Source organism: Cinclus cinclus, chromosome 25, assembly GCF_963662255.1.
Source record: "Cinclus cinclus chromosome 25, bCinCin1.1, whole genome shotgun sequence".
NCBI classification, from domain to species: Eukaryota; Metazoa; Chordata; class Aves; order Passeriformes; family Cinclidae; genus Cinclus; species Cinclus cinclus.
Genome location: NC_085070.1, coordinates 1,813,273 through 1,839,875, shown reverse-complemented (window position 1 = coordinate 1,839,875; position 26,603 = coordinate 1,813,273). Strand labels below are relative to the sequence as shown.

The window sequence follows — 26,603 nt, the reverse complement described above, 5'->3', positions numbered from 1 at the left end:
CCTGCCATGATGGGATGTCTCACACCTCAGGTGTGACATGGCACTTCTCATTTCCCATGGGAAGTACTCCAGTCACTGTAACTTCTTCCACAGCAGAGTTTACTAAGCATTACATTTTATTTTCACTCTCGCTTGGCTTTGCCATGATGGAAAATCATTCAGAGAATCAGAGAATCCCAGAATGGTTTGGAGGGATCTTATAGCTCATCTCATCCCTCCCCCTGCCATGGGCAGGGACACCTTCCACTATCCCAGGCTGCTCCAAGCCCCATCCAACACGGCCTTGGACATTCCAGGGATTCAAAGTGTTCAACCCTGCTACTTTTCTTTCCATAATGAGTGCATGGGACAACCCCAAAATCCCCCTGCAGAGCCACATTCTGAAGCTGGAAGTTACTAAATGTGGGGCCATTTCAGGCAGATCTGCTGATATCTGGGATCCTGTGAGTGCAGTCTTTTGTGTGAGTTGACTGTAGAGCATTGTAGAGCATTGTAAGTGCCCTACCACCTCTTAGTCTTGCTCTGATTCCGGATTCAGGAGAAGATCTGGGAAAGAGAAGTGTTGGGGGAAAGGCAGAACCACTGAAATGCCCCTCACTGAGTTACTTGTGGGGTTTGCAAGACCAGGAGCCTCTCTGGGTGGGAATTATGGCCCTGCATTCAGGCAGGAATTCAGAGCCTGTGCCCTACACTGTCTGTTCAGTCCGTGGAAGGGGAGTGGGCTGGAGGAAAAATTGCTCTTTAAAACCAATTTCTCAAAGCCGGACAGTCTCCATCTGATCCACCCCAAATCAATTGAATCCTAATTTACACTGACTCCATTTAATCATTGACTGATGATTAATCCAGAACCAAGGTTAAGTGTGGCACACGTTCTTGCATCTGAACTTGTTTCCAGATGAGCTGCTGGGCCTTTCCTACAGGGCAAGGCTCCAAAGCTCCATCATTTTCCAACTCACGCTGTTGAACCAACGTGTGCCCCCACATGACTGCTTATATTTCAATTTAATTTATTATAGCTTCAGCTCTTAGTCACCTAAAGGAGCACAGGGAAAAGCAGAGATGTCCTTTATAAATTCCAGATACTTTACAATACAGGAAGGTAAAAATCCCAGCTGAAATTTTTGCAGATCTCCAGGAGTACCTTGGGTACTTTATTTCAGGTATTTCAGAGATCCCAGGTCTCCCAACACCCACATATCTCCAAGGAACTCTGATTTTCACCCCAGATTCTCCAAAAGACCACAGTGGTGGCTCTTGGTGTGGTGCTGCATGCACAACAGATTCCAGAGAAGATTCCAGTTTTTCCTGCTGGGAGACACTTGCTGGAAGTCATGGTGGCCTGTGATACCAGCACAAACCCTTGTGCTGAGTTAAGATTTAAATATTTGATTTCAAAAGGAATATGAATCATCTCTGTATTTTTTGTTTATGGATTCGTAAAGGACAAGCACTCCTAGGATAGCAGGGAAAAGTGGGATGAGAGAGAAAACTCAGAAAGCAGAAAAACTGGGTGTTTTGCTTTGTTGTTTTGTTGTTTTATTTTAATATACAATTTCCACCCACTAACTGGGTTTTCACAGCTCACTCTGTAATCCTGACAATTCTCAAGGCAGAGCCAGGCGAGCAGGGGTGGCGCAGGGAGGCAGCAATAACCCAAAAAGATTTGTTTTATCAGAGAGAATTATCAGGTTGTCAGCTGGGAGCTGCACGAGCCCTAATGAGAACGCAGAGGCACAAAGTGGTGTCTGTGCCCTCTGCAAATGCCCATTAAGCACAGGCTTCATTTGGTAATTGCTGCCGGAAATGAAGCTCTTTTTATGTTTTATTTTTCCTTTTTCTCTTATTTCTTGATTTGTTTTAAAGACAAGCTGATGGCCATGGAAAATCAGAGCAGAAACACAGCATATGTCTCCTGTCTTTTCCTTCCCTGTGTTTGTTCAGTGTGAAGAATTGTCACTTAAACCCATTTTTAAAAATTCATCCAAGGCTCCATTTCAGCTACAAACGGCTCAGACTCAGTCACAGGAGAGGAAAGATAGGTGTAAGGACCTTAAGAGCATTACCTGGCCCAGTCCCTGCTCCACAGCAGGATCATCTCTCCCTAAATCACAGATAAAAAAAAAAAAGGGAAAGAAAAAAGTACTGAAGGCAGAGCTCAACTCGCTTTCAAATCAGCTTAAAGTCTGATTACTGGGTTTAACTGGGTTTGGAAGATCAGAGACCCATCCACGTTACAGCTTATGTCTTAATGTCAAAGGAACAAGTAATTTGCAGAAAAGTTTTAAGGGAGATAAGATACTTGACAGAAAATAACTGAAAATGGGGAGATTGGGAGAGGGTGATTTACAAATGCAGGCTGAGCATTTTCAGCTACAAGAAAATGGGCTGAAAGATGTCAGTTGGGTATTTTTCCAGGAATATTTAAAATGGAATTACAAAATGATGCTTTGGTTTCAAAGCAGAAGGTTTGACTCCAACCTGTTGGGCAAGCAGGAGCTTCCCAGTTTCTCCTCTTCCACTACACAGAGTTTCAGCAAAAAATTCTGGTTAATCCAAATCTCTGCAGAGGTAGGAGGTCATCACAGAGTCATGGAATTCTTTGGGTGGGAAGGGAACTTAAAAGTCCATCCAGTCCTACCCCCTGGTATGAGCAGGGGCACCCTTCCCTTCCCCAGGGTGTTCCAAACCCCGTCCAGCCTGGTCTTGGACACTTCCAGGGATCCAGGGGCAGCCACAGCTGCTCTGGGCACCCTGGGCCAGGGCCTGCCCACCCTCCCAGGGAACAATTCCTTCCCAATATCCCATCCAGCCCTGCCCTCTGGCAATGGGAAGCCATTCCCCCTTGTCCTGTCCCTCCATCCCCTGTCCAAAATCCCTCTCCAGCTCTCTTGGAGCCTCTCTAAGCACTGGTGGGGGCTCAGAGATCTCCCCAGAGCCTTCTCTTCTCCAGGTGAGCACCCCCAGCTTCTCCCAGACTGGCTGTAGCCCTGGAGCAGCTCCGTGGGCTGCTCTGGACTCTCTCCAGCAGCTCCAGGTCCTTCTTGTGCTGAGAACCCAGAGGCAGAAAGAGTTCACCACATGAGTCCAACCGAGAGTCCAGGCATGGCACCCTCATCACCTATCTCCTTGTCAGATCCTGTTGCAGAAAGAATCCCCAAATCTGAATTTGGGAAGTGCTACACAGCAAAGCAGGGAGATGCAGAAACATGTCCGTGTGTCCCCCTGTTTTACTGCCACGCCCCATCCTCCCTCGAGTGTAAAGACTTGGAATATTTTCAAAGAAATCACTCAGCTGATGCCTGGCTTCCTGGGAGCTTCCCTGGAGTCACTGGGCACTGACTGCCCCTAAGAGTCTCCATGTGAAGATCTGTTAATCCAGCACAGTGATGCCCTGAGCAGAAGCAAAGATCAGGGCTCTGAATTAATTGTTGATTTTTTTGGTTTTGTTTTAAAAGCAAACAGATATGGAAATAAGATGCAAATGATGCCACTTGGCCAGGGTCCAGCACAACCCCAGTGTCCCTCCCGTGTGCACTGTGGAGCTGCCCTGCAGATGGAAGTGTGCTGTTCCCTGCTGTGGTAGGTGAGGGTTTAGTGTCAGAGCAGCTCTGGAGCCCAGAGCCTTCCCATCTCCTGCTTTCTGCTTTGCTCTCTCCCTGAGGAGCCACCAGGCACCAGCAAGACCTTGCTGGCCCCCAAGCTCCTGCCTTCCTCAAGGAGTCTCTCATGGGGGCACTTCTGCAGCCACCGAAATCCCAAACAGCAGGAGCAAAAGGGGACAGTAAAGGCACCATGGTGAAGAGAGAGCAGGAAAGAACACAAACCCTGCTTTCAAAAACCCCAGGCAGGATCCCTGTTAAGTCACAAGCATGTCATAAAAGCTAAAGGAACAAAAAAAGCGGAAAAAAGAGAGAACCGCTTTGGAACTCTATATTTTCTTAATGGACTTTGCACCTGTGGCTCCTGTTTTTCAGTTTCTCAGTAATGTTGCCTTGTTCTTTCAAACAAAGGCTGAGACTCTTCTCTGTCTGTGACTTCCAGGAGAAATAACACTGCCTGTGCCAGGGCATTGCTTTTCAGACGTCCCAAAGCCCACAGATGGCGTGAAGGCCCAAAATTCCTGTTTTACAACCCAGAAAACTGAGGAAGGCACCTACATCCTGACATTGCCACAGTCTGTGCTGCAGCAGGACCTTGAATCCCCTTCCATCGCTGAAGCCAGAGTTGGTGACAGGCTTTTAAAGCTCTCTGAAGACTGAAATCTGTTTGCATGAGTTCCTGGCTAAATTATTTCAGCTTGCAGCCTCCTGTGCCCAAACCAGCAACTGGGAGCAGCAGAAAGTTAAATTTTCATTACCCAAGAGGAGTGAGTATTGCAGTAGGAAGCGAGGGACTCACCGAGGGAACAATGACTCATTAGAAATGGAGACATTGTGGCTGCTTTTATGTAAGTGAAGCTTTGAATGTCCATTGTGCTCTGAAAAGAATTAGTCCTTTTTGTTGAGGAGAGCATAGAAGTAGAGATGGACTATGAGCTCCTTGTCAAAATATTACTGTTCTGAAATGAAAGGCCTGGTGATTAGCAGTGCTGGGACATTCTCCTTGTCCCTCAGTGGGAAGAGCTGATCCTTCCCTCAGCTTGGAGCTGTCACGACACGTGGTAGGAGGATGATCAAGGCACTGCTGTGTGCCATCCTAATCCTAGACAACATCCCAGCAGGATCCCTCTTCAGACCAAGCAGATCCCACCCGATGGAAATCAGGGCACTTCAGCCCAGCTCGGGGCTGGTTTCTTGTAGCACAATGCCTGGAGATGGAGCCATCCATTGGCCATGGAGAGGACTGGGAAAAGATGGCTCCGTGCTCTCACGTTCCAAGCAGAAACCAGAGCCTGGCTCTGCACCACCCCACACTGTGGGAACCCTGAAGCCTGGGAGTTTTGAACTTTCTGTGCTTTCTGGCAGTGACCCTCAAAAGAACGCTGCTTTTGACTTGAGGCCTTGGAGAAGGCTTCCAAATTTAAGTGATAGAATTAGAATCACTGGTGTGTAGTTTGAATACAAGTGTGCAATATCACATAGTGAAGGGTTTGGAATTTGGGGTTTTTAGAATACAGTAATATGTATGGGACAAGATGGAGGTTCTTGGGAAGTGGCTCTTCTTTCTTGTTCCTTCTTCTTCATTTCAGGTAGTAGTTTTTGTTTGGATAGGAAGTGTGGGTCACAGGTGTTTGGTCATTGGGTCAAAAGTATAAATAATATAGATGTTAGCTTTTAATTGGATAATTAGGCATTAAAAGACCTTGTAACTAGCAAGATACACTGACATTTTCTCACTTTTAGCTTGTTAGCTAGAAGTGCTGCAGAACTCTCTGTACTATAGATAAGAATTAATAAACAACCGAGTCCGAACAAGAAAATTCATCTCTTGTGCATTCAATCCTGACTCTGAGTGAAGGCAGAAGGAAAAGGAAGCAAGCCACTAATATGAGGTAGCACTAATAAGGTGGTGATCCTGTGTGAGGATGAAAAACACCTGCTAGTCTTAGAGTAAGGACCTCCCTGAAGAAACAGAGATAATGTAGCAGCTGGAAGCTGGAAAAGTCCGGGGGGGTGAAAAGGAGCTCAGGAATCCCTAGAAGCTGGTGAAAGGTGAACCAGAAATCCATGGTGCTGGCCATTTGTGGAAAGGAGGGAGCTGAGGAGAAGAAGCTGATGGCAAAAAGTCAGGTAGGAACTTTTCAGGGTTCCAACACCACACAGCTTCTGCTATGTCCCCGTGACAAACGGGTTCTCAGCACTCCTTTGGGTCCTCTCCCTGGAGCCAAGGACAGCGAGCCCCCTGCACAGGGCCCATCGTGCTCCAGAACACGCGCCCACATTGATTTTCAGATGAGAAGGAAAAGCAAGCAGACAAAAGCTTTACATTATTTACAAAGCTCTCTGGAATTGTCAGTCACAGGGAGCACGGGGAAGAGCCGTGCAGGCGGCGGAGCTGCTCATTACCTGCCTGCATCCCAATTCCCTCCCTGGTGGGAGACAACACCCAGACATGCACTGAGGTGGAGCCCAAGCCTGGCTGAGTACACAGCGCAGGGAACAGGGAAGAAAGAGGGAGCGTCATGCTCCCAGGGGCAAGGATTTTTCCAGACAAGGACAGAGAGGAGCTTTCCTTACACCCCTGGAGAAGCAAAAGGGCTGTGGCTGCCCAGACAGGAGCAGAGGGATCACACCCGTGATGCTGTCCTCAGTGAGATGTGGATCAGCCTCCTCATGGGAAAGTCCCTTGTTGGTGATGGCCACAGCCATGTCAGGCACCTCCTTGGGTTTCACAGCACAAATAAGAGGTAGCTTGAGTTCAGCCCTTACATAAGAATTCCATTTTTAAAAAATTGGCTTCCTTGGGGAGAAAATAAAATCAAATCTGTGCAAAGAAAAATGTCAGTTTTCCCTTTTTCTAGTGTGACTGCATAAGTCCAGCTCATGTGGCCTCAGTGCTGAATTATTCGACTTGAAAGAAAGCAAAGCACAACATCTTCAGTCAAGGGATGACTCAGGTGTATGGAATGGTGCCAGTCTCTGACCAGCTGTGTGACCTGGCAGAGGTGTCCTCACTCCAAAAACGGCAGGAACTGAGCTTGTGCCTTGCTCACCCACAAACATACAGGGAGATGAGACCTTCCCTGGAAGCACAGCCTGGGAGTCCCCATTGATTCCAGCCAGAGGGGAAGGTGTGGGATGCACTGAGGTGACACCAAAGCCAAAGAGTTGCCCAGGAAAAGTGATGAAAAATAGGGCAATGCATCTGGGGAAGGGGCTGGAGCACCAGGAAAGGCTGGAAGAAAGGAGGGGACCTTCTTCATCTCTACAACTCCCTGACAGGAGGGTGCAGCCAGGTGGGGGTCAGACTCTGCTCCCAGGGAACAAGGGACAGGACAAGAGGAAGTGGCCTCAAGTTGCAGCAGGGGCAAATTAAGTTGGACAATTTAGGAAAATATTCTTCACAAAAAATGATGCAAAGCATTGGAAGGGGCTGTCTAGGGCCGCGGTGGGGTCCCCATCCCTGGGCTGCTCACAAGATGTGTGGATGTGGCACTTGGGGACATGTCTCAGTGGTAAACATGCTGGGGGTGCTGGGTTGAGGGTTGGACTTGATGATCTTAAGTCTTTTCAAAGGAAAACATCCTGTGGTCCTAATACCAGCTGTCAGAGTGGAGTTTAAGGTGCAAAGGAAGGTCTCTGCTCTCCTGCCTGGCCTCTGGGAGCATGTTGTGTCCCGGCCATGACCAGCTCTCAGCCAGCCCACGTGCTGAGCTGAGCTCATCCCACAGTGATGTCACGTATTTTCCTAGTGCTCCTTTGAGAGGAACCATCAACATCCCACTGTGTCCACTAAGTAGCTTCAAACAGGAAACAGGGAAATTTTGAGTAAGATATTAAACCTTTCAGAGATCTTTTTGTCTATTAGTCACACAGACTGAGAGATCTGAACTATCGAGTGTTCTGCTGGCTTTGATACTCACATGAAATCCCAGCACTGCTTTCAAAGTCACTGTGAGGAGTTTGATCAGCCATGCAGAAAGGGCTGAAATGTCATCGGCTGCTCTGTTATTAGCTGCCAATTGGGAAAGGTGTAAGAGTATCCTTACCGTGGGATATTTATTAGCAAACTCTGCCCAGCAGCAGCCTGGAGAATTGCCTCTTGTGAGATTAAACACCTGTTCCTGGGAGCTGCACTGATGGGAAACAAACTAATGTACTGCATCGAGGTGCCAAAAAACAGCACTCAAGTGACCTTACGGGCTGGATCACACTGAATATTCCGGCCCCATGGATGGCTCCATGGATGGCTCCATGGATGGCTCCAAGCTCTGTGGAAGACTCCTGGCTCCGTGGATGGCTCCATGGATGGCTCCATGGATGGCCCTAAGCTCTGTGGATAGCTCCATGGATGGCTCTTGGCTCCGTGGATGGCTCCTTGGATGACTCCAGGCTCTGTGGATGGCTCCGTGGATGGCTCCAGGCTCCATGGATGGCTCCTGCCTGCTCTGCTCTCACTGCCTCACCTGCTGCCCAGATAACATGCAGCATTGAGGAGGAAGCATTATCTCCTATTACACAAACTTCCAGAGCTGGGATGTGCTTTGGGGGACACAGGGCTTTTGCAGGGTTGGAGGTAAAGGCAGCAGACTGGATTAAGTGGTGTTTTACCCAGGGGCTAGCACAGGAGGAGGGGGCAGAGCAGGGGAGGTGTCACAGGGGGTGGCAGAGGAACTGAAGGGTCAGTGAAGAGGCAGAGCTGGTGGTGCCACTAAAGCTGTGGCAGAGGGGAGAGGTGTGAGAGCTTCCTCACACCCTGGGCTGGGGCCAGCACCTCATCCCAGCGCTGGGCTGCCGTGGCTCCCTCTCCAAGTGCAGCTGTAAGCTCTGAGCCTCTGCCAAGGCTGCTTGGGGTGATGCTTGTCCTTGCTGGGAACAAGGACAGTGGCACCAGCAGCTGTTCCAGAGGCACTGCAAACCCCGGGCAGGCACTGAGCACCAATCCCTTGTGGAGACAAGAGCAGAGGGGAATAGATTTCCTCACATTGATCCACCTGCAGGCCTGGCTCCACTGAACGCTGCCGATGACTCCAAGAAATATTTTGTTACTGGCGCTCCCGAGGAAGACGAGGAAGATGTGGCACAGTAAGAAATCCCCATTTTTTCTCCTGTCAAGGTGCAGTGTCCTGCCACAGCTGCCTGGGGCCAGGCCATGGGCTCAGGGGGTTCAACAGAGCAGGGGATGCTCCTGCTCCAGTAATTCCAGCCAAGCAGCTCTCTCTATGGCAAGTCCAACTGCTTTTTGGATGATAATTATTTGTAGCTCAGAAAGGAGGTGGCAAGTTCCCAGACACTCCTGGGACTTAAAACCTTCCACTTGAATCCACAGAGAAGGAAAAGGAACTTTTCCTTCTAAAAATAACAGCGGATGTGCAAACCAGCCTGCCTGCACCAAGTCTCCCAGATAAAATCCTTAAGGATTTTATCCCTTGTGACCTTCTGAAATCTCTCAGGTGATCCCCCTGTCCTGGATTACAGTCAATCCAAGTGCATCCCCTTTGCCCACCCTTTGTTCTCAGATCAGGGCTGCTCTTTTGAAATAGACTTCTTTAAATCTCAGCTCATCTTTGAGTTAGAGGGCACAGAGGACGCTCGTCCATAGGAAAACGAGAAGGATGAATAATCCATTTCACAAACGATTTGGAGATTTCAAAGTCTGGCTCTGCTCCCAGGAAGAGCGGCAACGGGAAGTTGTGCAGTTCACGGGGTGGAAAATTAGAGCAAAGAGCTTGCCTTGGGTCGCACCATGTTTCACTTCCATCCTCGTTTTTCAAAATCTGTTATCGCACGCTTTGAGGCACGGAGAGAAATCAGAGGGAAGATGCAGCTCAGAACAGAAAATACAGATATTTAATGTTGCATTCTCTGAACACAGAAGGGGGGTTGCATGATCTTTAAGGTCCCCTTCAACCCAAACTGCTCTGGGATTCTATAATATTAAAATGACTGGAAAATTCTGCTACTTCTCAGAAGAATTTTAACTAGTCTTGCTACAGATTGGTGAGACATTGGAGAATTCATCCAAGGAGTGGTTAAATTAATCTCTCTACAGGGTGTTTCCACCTCTGCAGGTGCTGGAAGTACAACCATCAAAGATTCCCCTACCAGATACTTCCCTGAACAAGAAACATCTTGGTGGCACCAAAGCTCACAGATGGAAGGAAGAGAAGGCAGGAATAAATCTTATTATTGCCCTGGAAGGCTGAGAAGCTGCTGTCTGCATGAAATATCACCTGGATGGCTTTTGGGGCAGCTCCTGGCCAGATGAGCTCTGGGATGTTGCAGAGCAGGCTGCAGACCTGCTCCAGCTCCCACTGTTTACTAGAGCAGGGCAGGATTGCTTGGGGTTGTGCTGTGTGAATTATCAGCTCTGAAGATGAAGTGGAGTGAGAATCAGCAGGTTCCTGCTGTAATTATTGTTTGTTTGGATTTTTACAAGTGGAAGTGATTGTAAATATGTGCATTTTTTACACATGCAAGATTCATATTTAAAATTAAAACAAATTATTCTGAAAAACAGCCTAAAGTGACGTATATGTAATACACACACAAAAAAAGTGCCAGGGGGGAGGCAGGAGTGGTTGGAGATGCTGAGATGAACAGACAGGGAGCAGATAATCTCTGAGCAGGAAATGTTTCACACATGTGCCCATCTTGTTTCCCCAGGAAGGTGCTTAAAAATTCACATACTTCCCTGTTGATATGTGAAAGCTCAGTAAAACTCCACTCCATGAAAATCTTGGCTACACTATCCCCAGAGGCAAGGCAACTCCTAGAAAGTGCATTTATCCATCATGGAAGAGGCCAGTGACCTGCACCACTGCTGACAACAACCAGCTGGTGCTTTTTACCTGGGTTTTACCCAGTAAAGCCAAGAACCATGAAAAATGAGAGGCAATGTCAACGTTTACAGCCCTGCAAGTGCTTTATCAGCTCAGGTGCAGCCCTGGGAGAAGGCACAGGGAAGGGGCTGTGCCCTGTCACTGCCAGCAAACCCCTTCCCTGCTGGAGGAGAAGGGACGGATTATTTAACAAGGATTTTGCTGTTTATTTTGTCACCAGCTCCTTCTCAATGGTCCCCACTGCGGAGTCAATGGCTGCCTGGTGCAAAACCCCGGCCCAAGAGCAGATTAGCACATTCCAGCCTGCTGTGTTAATTAGCAGGTAATGAGAGATGCTTGTCAATAAACTCAGCTGGGTCTGACCCCCCCCTCCTGGGCTGCTGCCTGCAGGACTCGGGAATGACAAACCCCACTGGGGTCACTTAGGAGCTGATGTGCTCTCACCCCAGAGCAGAGGCAAAGCTTTGGGAGAGTTCACACACCCAGCACAGCAACAACCCCCCCTGCACTCAGGTTTTTGGGGGACAGCTGGAGGAAATGCTTTTCCACCTGGTTTGCTGGTAGAGGAGCCCTTGCTCAGGGTTTAGGGCTGGTGGTGTAAAGATGGGAGTCAAAATGAAAGGAAATTCATTATCATTAATCAGGAGCTGGACTCGGTGATCCTTGTAGATCCCTTCCAAGTCAGTGTATTCAAATATTGCATTATTCTCTAAGTGTAGAATTATACTCCCTTGGAGTAAATCAGTGGAAATCTCTCCCCAAGGATTCCCCGCTCTTGGGAACTTATCCGCAGTGGGGGATAAATACCCCGAAATAAAAACAAACACATAAATAAACAAATAAGGCACTTTTGCAGCTTAAATCACAACAAACTTCAAACTCTGGTCCCTTCTCAGGCTGAAATCCTGAGGAATGGTGAGAGGAAAGTCCCCAAGCAGTAACAGTTGCCTGTGCCAGGTCCATTTCTGACTTGAGGAAAAGCTCCCTGCCTTCAAGGAGGCAGGCACATAACCTGTTTGAGGCTTTGAGAGAGACACATAACCATCATCATCATTTTTAAGAAGCAATGTGCACCAGAGTGCCTTACGGACACCTATAAATTACCCAGCACCCGCCTGCCAGCTCAGCCTAAGCTCAATATTGCCTGCAGTAATTATTTGGATCAAATGCAGTTTATCTGCTTCATATTTGTGTTTTGTGCTCTCTGGTAACTTATAAATGTCATTGCAGTGTTTATTTGTTATAATGAAACTTAATGACGTTTGAAACCAATGGCTGTAGTTGCAGGCTGCAGGTTTGAAGTAATCTCTTCATCTTTGAAGCAGGAGGCCCAAAGATAACATTAAATTATCCTACAGAAAAGGAAGATGTATGCAGACAGAGATTCAGGCCTGTGTATTATTCATTGGAGAGATGACTAGCAATGAGCCACAGTGCCTGAGGCGACGGACTCAAAGCATTGTCACCCAGCGAAGGCAAATGTTCCTGTCCAAGGGGAACCAGTTGTCAAGCCACAAGCCCAAGTGCATCTCAATCTGTTTTATTAAACCTTCGAAGGCATGCTGGGGCGGCTGGGTGCCAGACACCCGTGTGAGACGGCTGGCAGGGAAGAAATGAGGTGGGGATACTGTAAAACACAGCAGAGCTGTGTTAGGAGGGGGAGTCTCCAGCTTTGTGAGGCATTCAGAGGGGTGGGGGGCAGAGCAGGAGCTTGGCAGTGCTGGGACCCCATCCCAGACAGGTGCTGAAGGCTGTTCTCCCTCCACGTGAGACCCAGAATAAACTTTTCTTGCTTTGCTTCAGGCACTGCTCCTTGTCCTCCCTCCTTCTGAATAATTTCCTCCCTCGGTTTCTATTTCTGCGTGTATTTATAGACTCTGGTCGTGTCTCCCCTTGAGCCTCCTCCAGACTATATAAATTTACCTCCTCCAGTCTCTCCTCTTACAACCTGCTCTCTAATCCCTGGGCCATTCCTGCCACCACAGTCAGAATTTTCCCTGGCTTTGCTCCGTGCTCCCCCATGCACTGCTGTGGTGCCAGTCCCATCGCAGCCCACGTGGAGCTGCACAATTACTGCTGCCTTATCATCTCGGGACCTGCTGAAGCAAAATGCCCGTGGCAACATCCAGGAACGTCTTCCCTCAGCTCCCTCCGTGCTGTCAGGAGTGTGGAAGTACCCAGCACTCAAAGAGCTTTAACCTCTGCAGCACGGCTGAGCTGTGGAACTTCTGGGTTTTGAGCTGCTTTCCTTCCCGTGGGCTGGGCTGGTGCTCCCACACATCCTGCATCTCTCAGGAATATGGAAACAGCCTCACCAGACCCCTCCTCTCAAGGGCAGTGAGACTTAAGGGTCTGCAGGAAACCGGACCCCAGTGAAGTTTGGCTTTTTGTCTTCACCTGCTTCTCCTGCACAGGGTCAGACAGGTCTGGGAACACCCTGTGCTGCAGCATCTGCCCCCAGCAGCAAAGCTCCATCCTCTGCTCTGGCCCTGAGCGATGGCACAGTGAGGCCAGAGGGTGAGGGAAGGGGTTCTGCCCTGCTCAGATGAGACCTCACCTGCAGAGCTGCCTCCAGCTGTGGGGTCTTCATCATTGGAAGGACATGAACCAGCTGGAGCAAGGCCAGAGGAGGCCATGTAATGCTCCAGGGCTGGAGCCCCTCTGTTCTGGAGTCAGGCAGGGAGAGCTGGGGGTGCTCACCTGGAGAAGAGAAGGATCCAGGGAGAGCTCAGAGCACCTGCCAGGGCATAAAGGGGCTCCAGGAGAGCTGGACAGGGACTGGGGACAAGGGTTTGGGGAACAGGACACAGGGGATGGCTTCCCACTGCCAGAGGGCAGGACTGGATGGGATATTGGGAAGGAATTCATCCCTGTGAGGAAGCCCTGGCACAGGGTCCCCAGAGAAGCTGTGCCTAGCCCTGGATCCCTGGAATTGTCCAAGGCCAGGCTGGACAGGGCTTGGAGCATCCTGGGACAGTGGAAGGTGTCCCTGCCCATGGCAGGGGGTTGGAACAAGGTGGTCTTTAAGGCTCCTTCCAACTCAAACCATTGCATGATTCTTTGATTCTGTGATACCCTTCCCACACTGCCATGAGCCTCTCTTCTTCCCAGGGCTATGGTGTGAATCCATTCCAAACCCCTGAACAGCCCTGAGAGAGAATGTTTAGAGTTTCAGTTTCATGTGAGTGTAGAGCAAGACTGTTTCCCCCCAAATCCTCCAAGGACCAGCCCATGGGGCACATCCATCACTGGCATCTGAGGTCCCTGCAGTGCAGGGATGCGACACCTGCAGAGGACAAGCCCTACAAGCAAACTTGTCAGTGCTTTATTCTCTGCCCACCAGGAGTGCAGGAAGGCCTGGGTAACTCCTTCACTTCACCCATCTGAGTACCTGGAGAGGAACCAGAGGCCATTACTGGCAGATGAGCTACCTGATGACAACGGACAAGAGAAATTAATCCTCATTATTCATAGTCCTTACACAGTCAGACCGAGAGAACCCCCTGTGAGGATCTCACCTGGGAGAGCTCATCCAAGGCCCCAGCTCTGATCTCCCTATGAGCAGACACCTCTTTTCCAGCTGGGAGCACCTTGGATTAACTAACACACCTGTCCCCAGGTTCCTGCAGCCCCCAGAGCCTGGGCAGGTCTCCCATCCACACTCCCACTGGATCTAACTTTGCTTAAAACCTCAGTGACATCGATTAATGAGGAGGAGAGAACTGTGCAGGGCCACCTGCAATGACCTTGATGGAAACCCTTGAAAAGGGAGTTAATTCCAGACTCTGGCCGCGCTCGGCTTGGAGGGGATGCAAGCTCTGCCATCTCCCAAGCAGCTCTGGAAACAAACAAGTTGACAAATGAGGCTGCCTCTTAATGAAGCTGCAGCCAAAGTCAATACTCGGCCCTTCTATCAGGGCACGGATCAAAGATGGTCTCAAGGGCAAAGACCTCGGCAGGGGTGGGACAGCTGTCACTCGGAGGAGGGAAGGGATGGCTCAGAAATGAAAAAGAGCAGCCTCAGAAGCAGAGGGAGACAAGGGCAACTTGTAGAAGCAGAAAGGAAAAGGGTTTAGAAGAGGAGCAGGCAGAAAGTGGGGGAAGCCTTTCTTCCAGGCCTGGAGTGCTCTGTCTGCAGTTAAATCTGTTTATTAAGGTCCTGGTGCTCTCTCTGTCTCCACCATCACTCCTGCACTCCTCCCCACAAATCTGTGTTTCAGCTATTTCTCTGCAGAAGTTTTCCTTCTCCTCCCACCCAGCTGACAAAAGACAGAGATGGGGAAGGATTAAGGTTCCTCCATCTATTTAGAAGTATCTTGAGGGGTTTAAAACTTTGCCTTCAGGTTAGATACACTTGGGGTGATTTTCTAGGGGCAGGGATGGGCAAGAAGGAAGGAAAACAGCACAGCAGATAAGGAGACACCTCCCACAACAGCAAATCAGCTCCCCAGTATCTACAGCTGTTTGCAGCTTGGAGGAAGGTTATTCTCATCAGGTAGTTGAGCCCTGCAGCTGCTTTAGATCCAGCAATGTCCCCTACAAGCCACCACTTCAGGCCATGCCCTGTCCCAAAGAGCAGCCTCACTGCAGGGAATGGCCAGCACAGGAGCCCTTTGGTGGATGGTGTGAGCTGGGACTCACCTGGGACAGACCATGCCTGATCCCAGCCTGGCTGTGGACAAACCCCCTGGATGCAATTCCACACTCCAGCTCTGGCTGGCTGGGGAGCAGGTTCCTGGGGCAGGGGTTGTTCCCTCCCCGTTTGGGAGGTGTCACAGCACCTGGCCCAGCACGGACTTGACCCTCAGCTGAAGGCTTCTGCTGCTGTGTGAGCCCACTCAGACCTTTCCTGTCTCCAGAAAAATCCACCAGTAACTCAGCTCCCCCTTTGAATGCTCCAGGATTGAACACTGGTCTGAGCTGGCAACAACGACCCAGCACACTTATCTCCAGGTCAACCTAAATATTTCATTTAGCTTCTAAAGGAGTCAATGTCTTTCTCTCTTTCTTCCTTTATTTTAAATCTCGGAATGCTACTGACTCTCATGAATATTAATGAGGATCATTAGTCACTGAACATTTCACTTCCCTTCTCTTTTCCCCGTCTATATAAAAGCTTCATCTTTGTTAAAGGCAAAAAAAAAAAAATAAAACCAAAAAAACACTCAAACCTCCATCTCAAGTCATATCTCTGGATATGCTTTAAGATTAGTTCCATTAATACATTTATACAGGAGTAAATACCCATGGGAAAAAATACAGGTGTAAAAGGACACGGAGATACTGACCCTGAGACTGGTGCTGCACTGGAGGGAACTGGGAAGGGTTGTGGCTGGTATTCTTTGCTCTCTGAAGGTTCATCGTGGCTGCCTTGGGTAGTAAATATGCATTGGCTGCCTGGCCTGGGGGAATTCCACTCACTCTCGCCATCACATATCCTTCAGGTTTTTAACCATTCCCACTCCTTCCATCTTCATCAGCCTCAGCCTGAAGGCTTCAATCACGTGGCATGAACACAGGTGGGAGGGTTTGGACAGGTACAGCGAATAACTTGGGGCAAACAGGAAAAGCATGACTTGCAGCATTCAGCTGGATACTTCACAACCAGATTTCCTTATTTCCTTACTATAAAGGATTTTTAGAAGGGTTTAAAACCAAGTCAGCTCAAACACAGACGTGTGTTGCTGGGTGCTTGGCAGCATCTTTCAGTCAAATCCAACACAGTCCCACTTCACCGAGGAATGGAAACAGGATCATTTTGCTGGCCTAAAACACACAATTTCATCCCATTTTGTCATTATAGCAGTGAAATAGAGCTGCCTCACATTGCTTCTGTAAGAGCTTCATGCTGCTGGTTGGGACTGCAGGGATGGTTTTATGTGACACACAGGGAAACCCTGGGCATGGAGCTTCAAAATGAGTTATTTAAGCCTTTTTTAAACACAGCAAATGTACTGGCTTCCCAGTGCTCAGATGTGAAAAACAAGGTTCACTTTTCTGGTAAATTTTAAAAGGTTTAATTAAATTAAAAAAAAAGAAGATAAATAGGAGACAAAGGCAATAAAGCAAAAGGTTCTTATAGCTGGGTGCTTGACATTCAGCCAAGAGCACACACTAACTCAGAAAACACTATGTTAAATGCATCAACATGTTGCATATTCATAGACCTTTATGCATTATTCAAAATCATCCCTCCCACAACCTGTAAATCAACTTTTTTTGGTGGCTCCATCCTGTCACCTACCCCCTGATCAATAAATTCCTTCCCTGGAGTTCTATCCTATCATCCAGATGGGATAATCCAAGAATGTGAAGAATTTCCTGATTATCTTTTTACCATTCTCTGAGTTAGTTTTACATCACCATGTTGTTGTCAAAGAAAAAGATATTTATCACACTACTATTTCTAAGTTTTGTTAATAACAGAACTAAAAGAAATTATATTCATACAGCAAACTCTTCCAACATTCTAACACCAGAACACCAGAGGGTTTCATCTTCACACCAGTCTTAGCTCCCGCCCCACAGCCTGTTGGGCTGGAAGTGCTCCAGCTCTCCAGTTTCTGCTCACAATTGCTCAGCAGGTTTCCTTGTGCTGGCTCCAGAGCCATTTCAACGGCAGGCCTGGCTGTTTGTCTATCCTGAGTATGTCTCAGGGTGGGACTTAAAAGGCTGCAGTGGTTTTAAGTGATATTCTAAGTGACAGAAGCTTGCTACTGCTTCATTGCTCCAGTCTGGGCAGCAGCAAACCATCTCTGCCTGCAGAAAACATGTGGCTGCTCCAGGAGAGGGAAGTTGGGACATCCAGGGCAGGCAGGACTAGTCCTGGTATCTCCTTGCAGCTGTGTGTGCACTGCAGTGTCTGTGCCCCATAAGTGCCCCCCAAAATAGCAGCAGTGATGCTCTCCCATTCTCCAGCCTTGGGTACAGATGTGCTGTCACAGTCCTGCCCCCATTCCGACCAAAATCTGGACTGCTTTCTTGAAAGCAATGGCTTCCAGATACCTTGAGAGCTGGAGATTCCCACACAGCCAGGCTATCGTGTGCCTGTCAGGATTTTTACAGCATCATCACCACCTGACTCGATGGCAGAGCCAGACCTGCCTGTCCAGGCTCTGCTGTGGTGGTCACCATGTCCCTTTAGTGGTGGCCTGGCAGTCCTGGGTTATTGGTTGGACTCAGTGAGTGATCTTTGAGGTCTTTTCCAATCTAAACAATTCCATGGTTCTGTGTCAGCAGCGTGACTGGGATCACTGATCACACTGCTGCCAGCAGCCTCCCTGCCAGGTCCCCATGGACACGAGGGAGGAAAGCTAAATGACAGACCCCAGGCTGCAGCAGCAGCTCTGCAGAGAGGGGAAATCTATCAGCAGATACAGCTCCAAGGGAAATTCAGCCTGGACAGCATGGAGGTGGGAAAGCCAGAGCTGCCATCTCCGGACAGAAGCCTTGGACCTCCTGTCATTCATGTCCCCCCACCTCCTGATTAAAAATAAACTGGCCCAAAGCCCACAGTGCCAAAAGATGGCCAGGGAGCTGTGGCAAGGTGAGGTCCACAACCTTATCTCTGCCTTCTTCCAGGTGCAGTTCACAGGACAACCTTTTACCAACAACCTGCCACATTCCTCAGGTGCACATCCCATTTCACTTCCAGAAAGGATCTAAAGGGGCATGGCAAGGGCAATGGAATTCAAGTGGCTGAAATAATCTATATCTCACCTTAGGTATTGATCCATATATATAAATAATAGAATCCCACAATGGTTTGGTTGGGAGGGACCTTAAAGCTCATCCCATTCCATGCCATGGGCAGGGCCATCTTCCATTATCCCAAGGTGCTCCAAACCCCGTCCAACCTGGCCTTGGACACTTCCAGGGATGGGGCAGCTGCAGCTTCTCTGGGCACCCTGTGCCAGGGCCTCAGAACCCTCACAAGGAAGAATTTCCTCCCAGCATCCCATCCAACCCTACCCTCCTTCAGGCCATTTCCTCTTGTCCCACCACTTTCATGCCCTTGTGAAGAGTCCTTCTCCGGCCTCAGATTCCTGAAATGTTTTTAGTGGGGGCCCAAAGGAAGTCCCTGCAAAGGAACAGTGTACAGATTGCATAGGATCCAGGTTGTCCTGGACACACCTGCAGGCTGAACAGTGAGAGAGGCAGCTCCTGAAATGTCTGATGCCGCTGCTCAAGGAGTGAGGAAGGATTGTATTCATTTATTTAAGACCACGCAGCAGTAGCTTTCCACAGGGGACTGCTGCTCAAATCAATAGATAAAATGATACCCTTCGACCATTAACTGCTACTACAACTCTGTTACCATAAAGCTCCCGAGCTTTACATCAGATTTATGGCCAGCAGAGTTGTTCAGCCACTCTACAGCCACTGTAGACAGCTAGAACATCACGGATGGAGCTCTGCTCCCCCTCCCAAAGGAGCAGAGAGCAGCAGGAAGTTGGGGAGAATGAACAGCAGGTAACACGGGATCCTTCCCTTGGCAGCATCCTCGGGAATGTGTGTGCTGCACCAGCCAAGGCTCAGCTCGTAGCCAGAGAGGTCCTGCCTTACCCAGTTTACCAGCTGACCCAACTCAGGCACAGTTTCCCCCTGACACCAGACACAGGCAGCTCCTACACTGCTTTTCCTCAGGTTTCACTTACATCCCTGCCTTGTTCAGTTCCCAGACACACAAAGCATCACAGAAATATCAATGAGACCTCTGAGATAACAACGCATCCTTAACAACTCCTTGGGAGCGGCTCTATCCACTCTCCTCTTCCTTCCCAAAGCCTTTGTCAGATAAAGAACAAAAGGCTCAATGCAGCTTACCCGGAGCTGCCGGCCCTAATCAGTTGTGTCTGTGTGGGGACACGAGTGACAACGCCGGGTGAAGGGAGCTCCCCCAGCACAGATCTGCGAGCCTGGGGGGTGGCACGTTCCCTGGGAGCGACAGCAGAGTTAGCAATGCAAGGTTCCCCCCACATCCTGCGGGGAGCTTGGAGATCAGCAGGTAAAGGAGCTGCCACCAGGGCAGTTTGTGCCAGGGATGCTGCAGCTTGGAGCAAAGCTTGGCAGAAATCCCATTTCCAGGGTGCAGACCGTGCAAAGCCCAGAAGGCAGAGCAGTGGGAAGATGCTGGGGTGGTGTTGGAGTTGTTTCTGGGCTGTTGAGCTCTGCTGTATGCACAAGGAGGCTGAGCAGAGCCAACACTGAACTAAACCAAGTGACATGTCACAGGTCTGGTCCCAAAGGATAAACCCTTTCCACTGTCAGGCCAGAGAACCAAGAGGAGTTTGACCTTCTACAGCAGCACTGAGGTTGTTGGCATCTGGTAGAGGAGAAAGGTCACGTTTTACAGGGGATAAGAGGGACTAGGTCCTATTTATCCTTGAGGCTCAGGGAGATTCATGCTCAGCCTGTGCTGCTGCAGATGTAAAAGTCACTTGCAAGATCCAGATTAAGTGTTCCCATAAATCCAAGTAATTCTGAGGCAGCAACTGCCTTGCTGGGCTGTTAATGGGCAGCACAAATATGCCACTGTGCCTCAGTGCCATGCTCTAATCAGAGGTTTTCCTGGCAGGAAGGGTTCACTGAACCCAGTTTGAACTATGGCAGGGAGCAGAGGAGGCGGTCAAGCAGAGAGACATTTGAAGCAGAGGCACAGCCAGTTTCTCTGAACAAGCCATTTTCCCCCAAAAGAGCAGGGGCTCCATCCCAGAGCTCCAGCTGGATTCTCTCCAGCCAGTGACATGGGGCTGACAGAGACAGGAACTGCTAAGCAGGCAATTGTAGAAAGGATGCTCGGGCTCTGGGAGGAAAAAATGTGACTCCCTCTGTTCCCCACTGGAGAAATTGAAGGGTATGGTGGGAAGGATGACGAGGGGTGGGACATCTGAAGGACCTGGAGATGCCAGAGTGAATCCATAGAGGCCATGGAGATGCTCCAAGGGCTGGAGCCCCTCTGCTCTGGAGACAGCCTGGGAGAGCTGGGGGTGCTCACCTGGAGAAGAGAAGGCTCCAGGGAAAGCTCAGAGTCCCTTTCAGACCCTAAAGGGGCTCCAGGAGAGCTGAAGAGGGACTGGGGACAAGGGATGGAGGGACAGGACACAGGGGATGGCTTCCCACTGCCAGAGGGCAGGGCTGGATGGGATATTGGGAAGGAATTGTTCCCTGGGAGGGTGGGCAGGCCCTGGCTCAGAGCAGCTGTGGCTGCCCCCGGATCCCTGGCAGTGTCCAAGGCCAGGCTGGAATGGACTTGGAGCCACCTGGGATAGTGGAAGGTATCCCTGCCCCTGCCAGGGGGTGGAATGAGATGGGCATTAAGGTCCCTTACAAGATAAAACATTCCATGGTTCTACTGATTCAGTAACTGAACTGGGCACAGATCTGCCCACAGCCCTACAAGCAGCAACGCATCCACACTCTGTGCCCACCACATTATCCAGGATTTCAATATTTGTGACATGCTTTAAATCTTTAACCCAGTTTGGTGTTTAAATCCATCTCCTTTCCTCCTTGTCCTTCTTAGTATTGTATTTCCCTACCTCAGCACTGCTGCCCAGCTCCCCAGGCACCCCAGCTCTGCCCCACAGCAGCGCTGCTGCAGAAGGAGCTGCAGCCTGGTTCCTGCAGGAGCTGCACATTGCCTCAGAGAAGCTATTAAGAAGCAGTCAAATAGAGCAACCTTTCATTGACAAGGCACTCGGCCCTTTAAACGATTCCAAATAGTGTTTTCTTTTTATTGCTTTCTGCAGTTTAACAGCCTTGATTTGAAGTTACTTTGGCTTATGATAAACTCTGGATCTATAATGCCTCTATTCTCTCCCTCTTTGGTCTCTCTCGCCCACTTCTTCTTTATGTTTTTATTAAAAAAAGATCCAGGAAAACAGATAGCAGATTAAAAGGGAAACAAATTGAAATGGGTCAAATGTATCTTGCTTAGATGACAGCCACCCCATTAGATACTTTTAAACAGGACAAATAACCCGTTTGGAAGCATAAGTGGGCTTTTACATTTATTCTAAATTACAAACCAAGTGATTGCAGCCTCAAATGGAAGCACTGGCTAATTGCACTAATATCTCACTAATTCCAACACCAAGGAATGGGGGAAAAACGAACGATTTTCACCATTTTACCAATTATTCAATTTAGGCCAAGGTACATTATGCAAACCCTGGATTGAACTTCCTCTCCGTTTTGTGATCTATGACAAGGAATTCCAGTTATTAATAATGGACGAGCTATAATTATTCTAAGGATGGGTACAAGATAATTACAAACCATAAACCCAGCTTTCATATGCACACACGATTCTCTCCCCATGCCTGGCAGCACCAAAATCCTGCTGCAGACTGGAGCTCAGGACAAAGCCCCATGTGGAGCTGCGGTGCTCGCAGGTCACGGTGTGAAGCCAGAGCCTGGAATGCAAGCAGGGACTGGCAGCTTCCCAACTCAGCAGGCTTGGTCAGAATCAGCCTTCCAGAGGCTGGAATTAGGTGATCCTGAAGGCTCCTCCTGACCCAAGCCGCTCTGTGACTCCATGGTTCTCTGATCCGTACAGGCGGCAGTCTGTGAGGGCTGCATGAATGCAGGAATCGTCCCAAACAGAGCAGGCTGGTTGCTCTCCTTCCATTTAGGCCACCACTGTCCCTGTCTCTCCGGGTCAACTCACCCCTGTCCCATGTCTGAGGTATGTGGATGAATCCCATCTTTGCAGGACATTCCCCTTCCCCCAACAACTTGCTGTTGGAGCAAATCCAGAGGAGGCCATGAACTTGACAAGAGGATGGGAGCACCTTCCCAGAGAAGACTGGGTTTTCCAGCACTTTCCAGTATCTGAAGGGGTCACAGGGAAGCTGGAGAGGGACTCTATCAGGAACTGTAGTGATAGGACAAGGGGCATGGGTTCAAATGGAAATTCAGACCAGGTATCGGGAAGAAATTCTTCACTGTGAGGCTGGAGAGGCACAGGTTGCTCAGAGAGGTTGTGGATGCCCATCCCTGGAAGTGTCAAGGTCAGGTTGGACAAGTCCTTGAGCACCCGAGTCCAGTGGGAAGTCTCCCTGAACATGGCAGGGGGAAGTTGGGACCAGATGATTTTTAAGGTCCCTTCCAACCCTTAACATTTTGGGATTCTATGAACAAAAGGACAGAGCTTTCCATTAGTCCCAGTGCCTTGAAATAAGATCCCAAACCTTCAGAACAGAAAAGTCAAGGTGAGATTGCAGCTCAGACTGCAAAACTTTCAAGGTCTCATTCTTCACCCTCCCAAAACTGAAGATTTATCTTATGCTGCCCAACTGCCCCACATGGCTTTTAAAGAAGAGGCGCACCTTGGATCTGGGCAGCCCTCCCCTGAGCTGATTTCTGCAGCCCTTGCCCAGCAGAGATGATCTGGCAAGCTCTCTCTCCCTCTCGCACAGAAGGCAGAGCTCTTGTTGCTATGTGGGGCTGCAGCTCTGTAGCACAGGCTGCTGGATCTGCTGTGCTTTTGTAGTGAGTGGAGACACCTTGAATGCACAATCCAGCCCAACACAAACGAAGAGCGGCTGCTGCTGGAGATAACTGCAGCACAACCTTCTCCTGGCACAGCAGGCAGTGTTTGCATCCCTCTGAAGAGGAGGGTTTGTCCTTCCCAGAGCACAGATCATTAACCACTCACTGCTCCAGGAGGAAGATGCTGCATCAAATCCGTCTGTCCCTTTCCCCAGCCGTGCCTGCTTTCCCAGCTCAGTGCTGGGCACCAGGACAAAGCTCACCCCTCATCCTCCAAGCTGTGTCCATCCCATGGAGATGACACCTGCCCTGCACATATGAGGACACAAGAGCCAGCAAAGCGTGTGGAAGGGGAGGCCCTGCCCCACTTCCCTGTGTGGGGGGACATTGTTGGAGGCACCTTCCAGCAGCCTGCGGCTGGCAGGAACAGGTGGTGGAGGTGAAGGCTGACACCTCTCAGTGCTTAATCGTTCCCGTTAGTAGCTTTATGAATGGCAGCCAAAAAGTGCCATAATTGCTGCAGTGACGCTTGCTAATGAATCGAGCTAGATCTGGCAAGTAGTCAAAGGCAGGAGACAAGAAGTAAAATTGCAGGAGCAGCATCTGAATTCCTGCCCTGGACCACTGCGGAGGAGAGCGGAGCAATCCCAGCTTGGGATCTGCAGGTACGGACAGGGAGGGAGCAAGCATGATGGGTGAGCAGAGAGAAATATTCCAGCACACTCCTTGCCTGCCCTTGGGGAGAGAACTGCATGAGAAAGGAGAAGTGGGAATAGAAGAACAGGCCCAAATTTTCAGAGTAGTTCAAAAGCCTTTTTCTTGGGGGACTAAGGTGACTTACCTCCTAGAAAGCATCTTTCTGCTCCAAAATCACCTTGAAGCCCTGGGAGAAGCAGGGTAACTCAGCTCACTGCCAGCCCCAGCATCAGTCCAGCCCCAGCACCACCTCCCTTGCACTGCCCGTGCCTTGGGACATCCAGCCACCCACCCTGGCTCCCACTGCTCCACCCTCATGGCCACGGGAGAGCCATTCCCAGGGAGCAATCCAGCCCCTCCGGAGCTCACAGCACGCTCCTCCTGATTATGTATCTGTTTCTGAATGTTAACAAACAGTCAGCAGCAGCTGATTGAGTGGGTTATTAGCAGAATGAAGACAGATGGTGGAGGATTAACTCCAAAGTGTCTTTATTGCACGGCCGTCATTGCAGACAGCTCTCCCTCTCCTCTGTCTACAGCTGTCACCAGCTCCATTTCACCCCACAGCTCTCAGAGCATGCCAGAGTGCCCATCATCAATCACACGAGCGCAGAGCAGCCACGCTGGAGCTGTGCCTTCCTGTTCCCCAGCCAAATTCCACTCCCAAATCCAGACTTTTCCTGCTGAGGGCTTTACAAAGCGAGAAGTGATCGCACCTGATATGGCACAGCAGTGCCCAAAATGGGTTTACGGTGCCCATCACGTTGTGCCTGACAGCTGGGAGAGGCTCCAGCACCGCACCTGGACCTGTCTGAGAGATTGAGATGAGGAACTGATGGAACTGACGAGGGCAGAGGCACATCCACGGACACCAGTCCTGGCTCCTCATCCAGCGCCCAGCTCAGCAGGAAGAGCCACATCTGCAGCCAGCTGTGCTACTGGACATCATCTCTTGACAGCTGGTCAACAAACAGCACAATGCCACCAAAGACCCTTGCTGGGCATCTCTCACCCACACCTATTTCACCCCTCTGGGAGAGGTTGCCAAACTCATCTGTGAGTGTCCAGACTGGATCTTCTCTGTGATGACAGCCAAAACCACCACATTACGGAACCACATGATATCCTGAGGTGTGAACAACGCACAGAGATCACCCAGTCCCACTCCTGGCCCTGCACAGACACCCCAACATTCTCACCCTGTGCCTGAGAGTGCTGTCCAAAGGCTCCTGGAGCTCTGGCAGCCTCGGGGCCGTGCCCATTCCCTGGGGAGCCTGGGCAGTGCCAGCACCCTCTGGGGGAAGAACCTTTCCCCCGACATCCAACCTAGGAAATGATTTCCCATCAGTAAATGGTTCTTCCACACTGTCAAGTCTTCCAGCTCCTCTTGTGCTTATCCAAGCCACTGTAGATGTCTCCAGTATATGTCAGGAAGGTTCTAATGGTCCCTGTAATTACCTGTTTCCTCTGGGATGGAGACACCACACCTCATTTTATCCCTCTGCCCACTGCCTTCCTGTGCTTTCAATCCCTTCAGGTCCCTTTCAATTATTAATAGGGCTGTTCTTTAGCTTCTTTTTAAAGGGAGAAAAAGCTCTCACTTGGCACAAATACAAAAGGGGAGCTGCTCTCTCTCCTCATCCTGGCAAGGGAACTGGCCCAAAGAGTCTGGCTCAGGCACCTTGGGCAGGAACTTTGTGTAGATGACCAGACATCTGACCCAGCCCAGCTCATACACCATACAGTGTGGATCTGCACTCCAGTCCACCAAAACCCTGGGAAGCTGGATGTCTGCAATTGTCATCTGTAACTGCTTCTAATGAAAGCACAAGTCCTAGGTAGTCTTTGTAGCCATGGAAATCCCCCTGACTTTTGTTTTTGGCAGATTGTACCTTTAAACATAATGGCCCTGCAGCCTGCAGGGGCCAGAAACTGGCTGCATGTCAGGCAGGAACACTTTGTTCCCTTTCCCTCACAAAAGCTTTACTTTTGGCCTTTCATGTTTCTTTGTTCTCTCCACACAAAGCCCTGCTCAGCCTGAAAAGGGGGCCACTTCCTAGGCTGACGCAGGCTCTGAATCCATCAGGGGACCAGAGCAATCCCAAAGGATTGGCAGGATGCCCAGGGTGCTGCTGGCTCTCCAACACCCTGTGAGCATCCCAGGGTCTGGGCACAGCCACAGGCAGCCTGTCCAAGCGGTTTGAGGGACAGGAAGGTACCGAGAGGGAGGCTGCACCTTCTCACAGCACTCGCGTCCCATGGGGCAACCCCTTCCCATTAAAAACATCCTCTAATCAATGTTTGAAGAGTGTGTGGTAATTAACAAGCAGGAGGTGAAGTCTTGTGAAGTACTTTCCCCATGTTACCAACTCAGTATCAGGGCTCCTGGGAACGTGAAGGAACCTTTGATCTTCTAACTGGTATTTGAGCCATAAACTTGCCTCTATGAGTTTTACTCCGTGGAAACATCCTCACATTTTACTGTCATGGAAAATGGCTTCCTGCAGGAGCAGATGCCCCTGTGGCTAACTGCTGGCAAAACTCCATGCCATGCAGGGTAAAGAATCCTGCAATAGTTTGGGTTAGAAGGGACCTTTCAGGGTCACCCAACCTGACCCCCTGCAGTAAGCAGGGACACCTTCCTCTAGATCAGCTTACTCAGAGCCCCATCCAGCAGGACCTTGGATGTTTCCAGAAAAGGAAGTGCAGTAGGGCAAGAGACCACACCCTTTGTCCAGATTATTTTCAATCAGAGTCCCTAAAAAGGTTTAAATCCATGCTTGGGTCAAGTTTCCAATTCCCAGAGTGACCTCAAAGAAGCCAAACTCTCAGTGACACATCCTGGAGACCCTCCCATCTCACAGGGCTCTGGGTTTCCTTCTCTCATCCAACATTAGTCAGAAGGGGCTGCACCAGGAAAAGAAGCTACCAGAAGCAAGGATGCCAGTTCTTCTGAGCATAAATAGTT

General features: G+C 49.7%; 1 protein-coding gene across 1 annotated transcript in view; it reads right to left on the bottom strand.

Moving 5' to 3' along the window:
• Positions 1 to 26,603, bottom strand: part of KIRREL3 (kirre like nephrin family adhesion molecule 3) — a 138,808-nt gene that overhangs the window by 99,723 nt on the left and 12,482 nt on the right. The gene's annotated exons all lie outside the window — the stretch shown is intronic.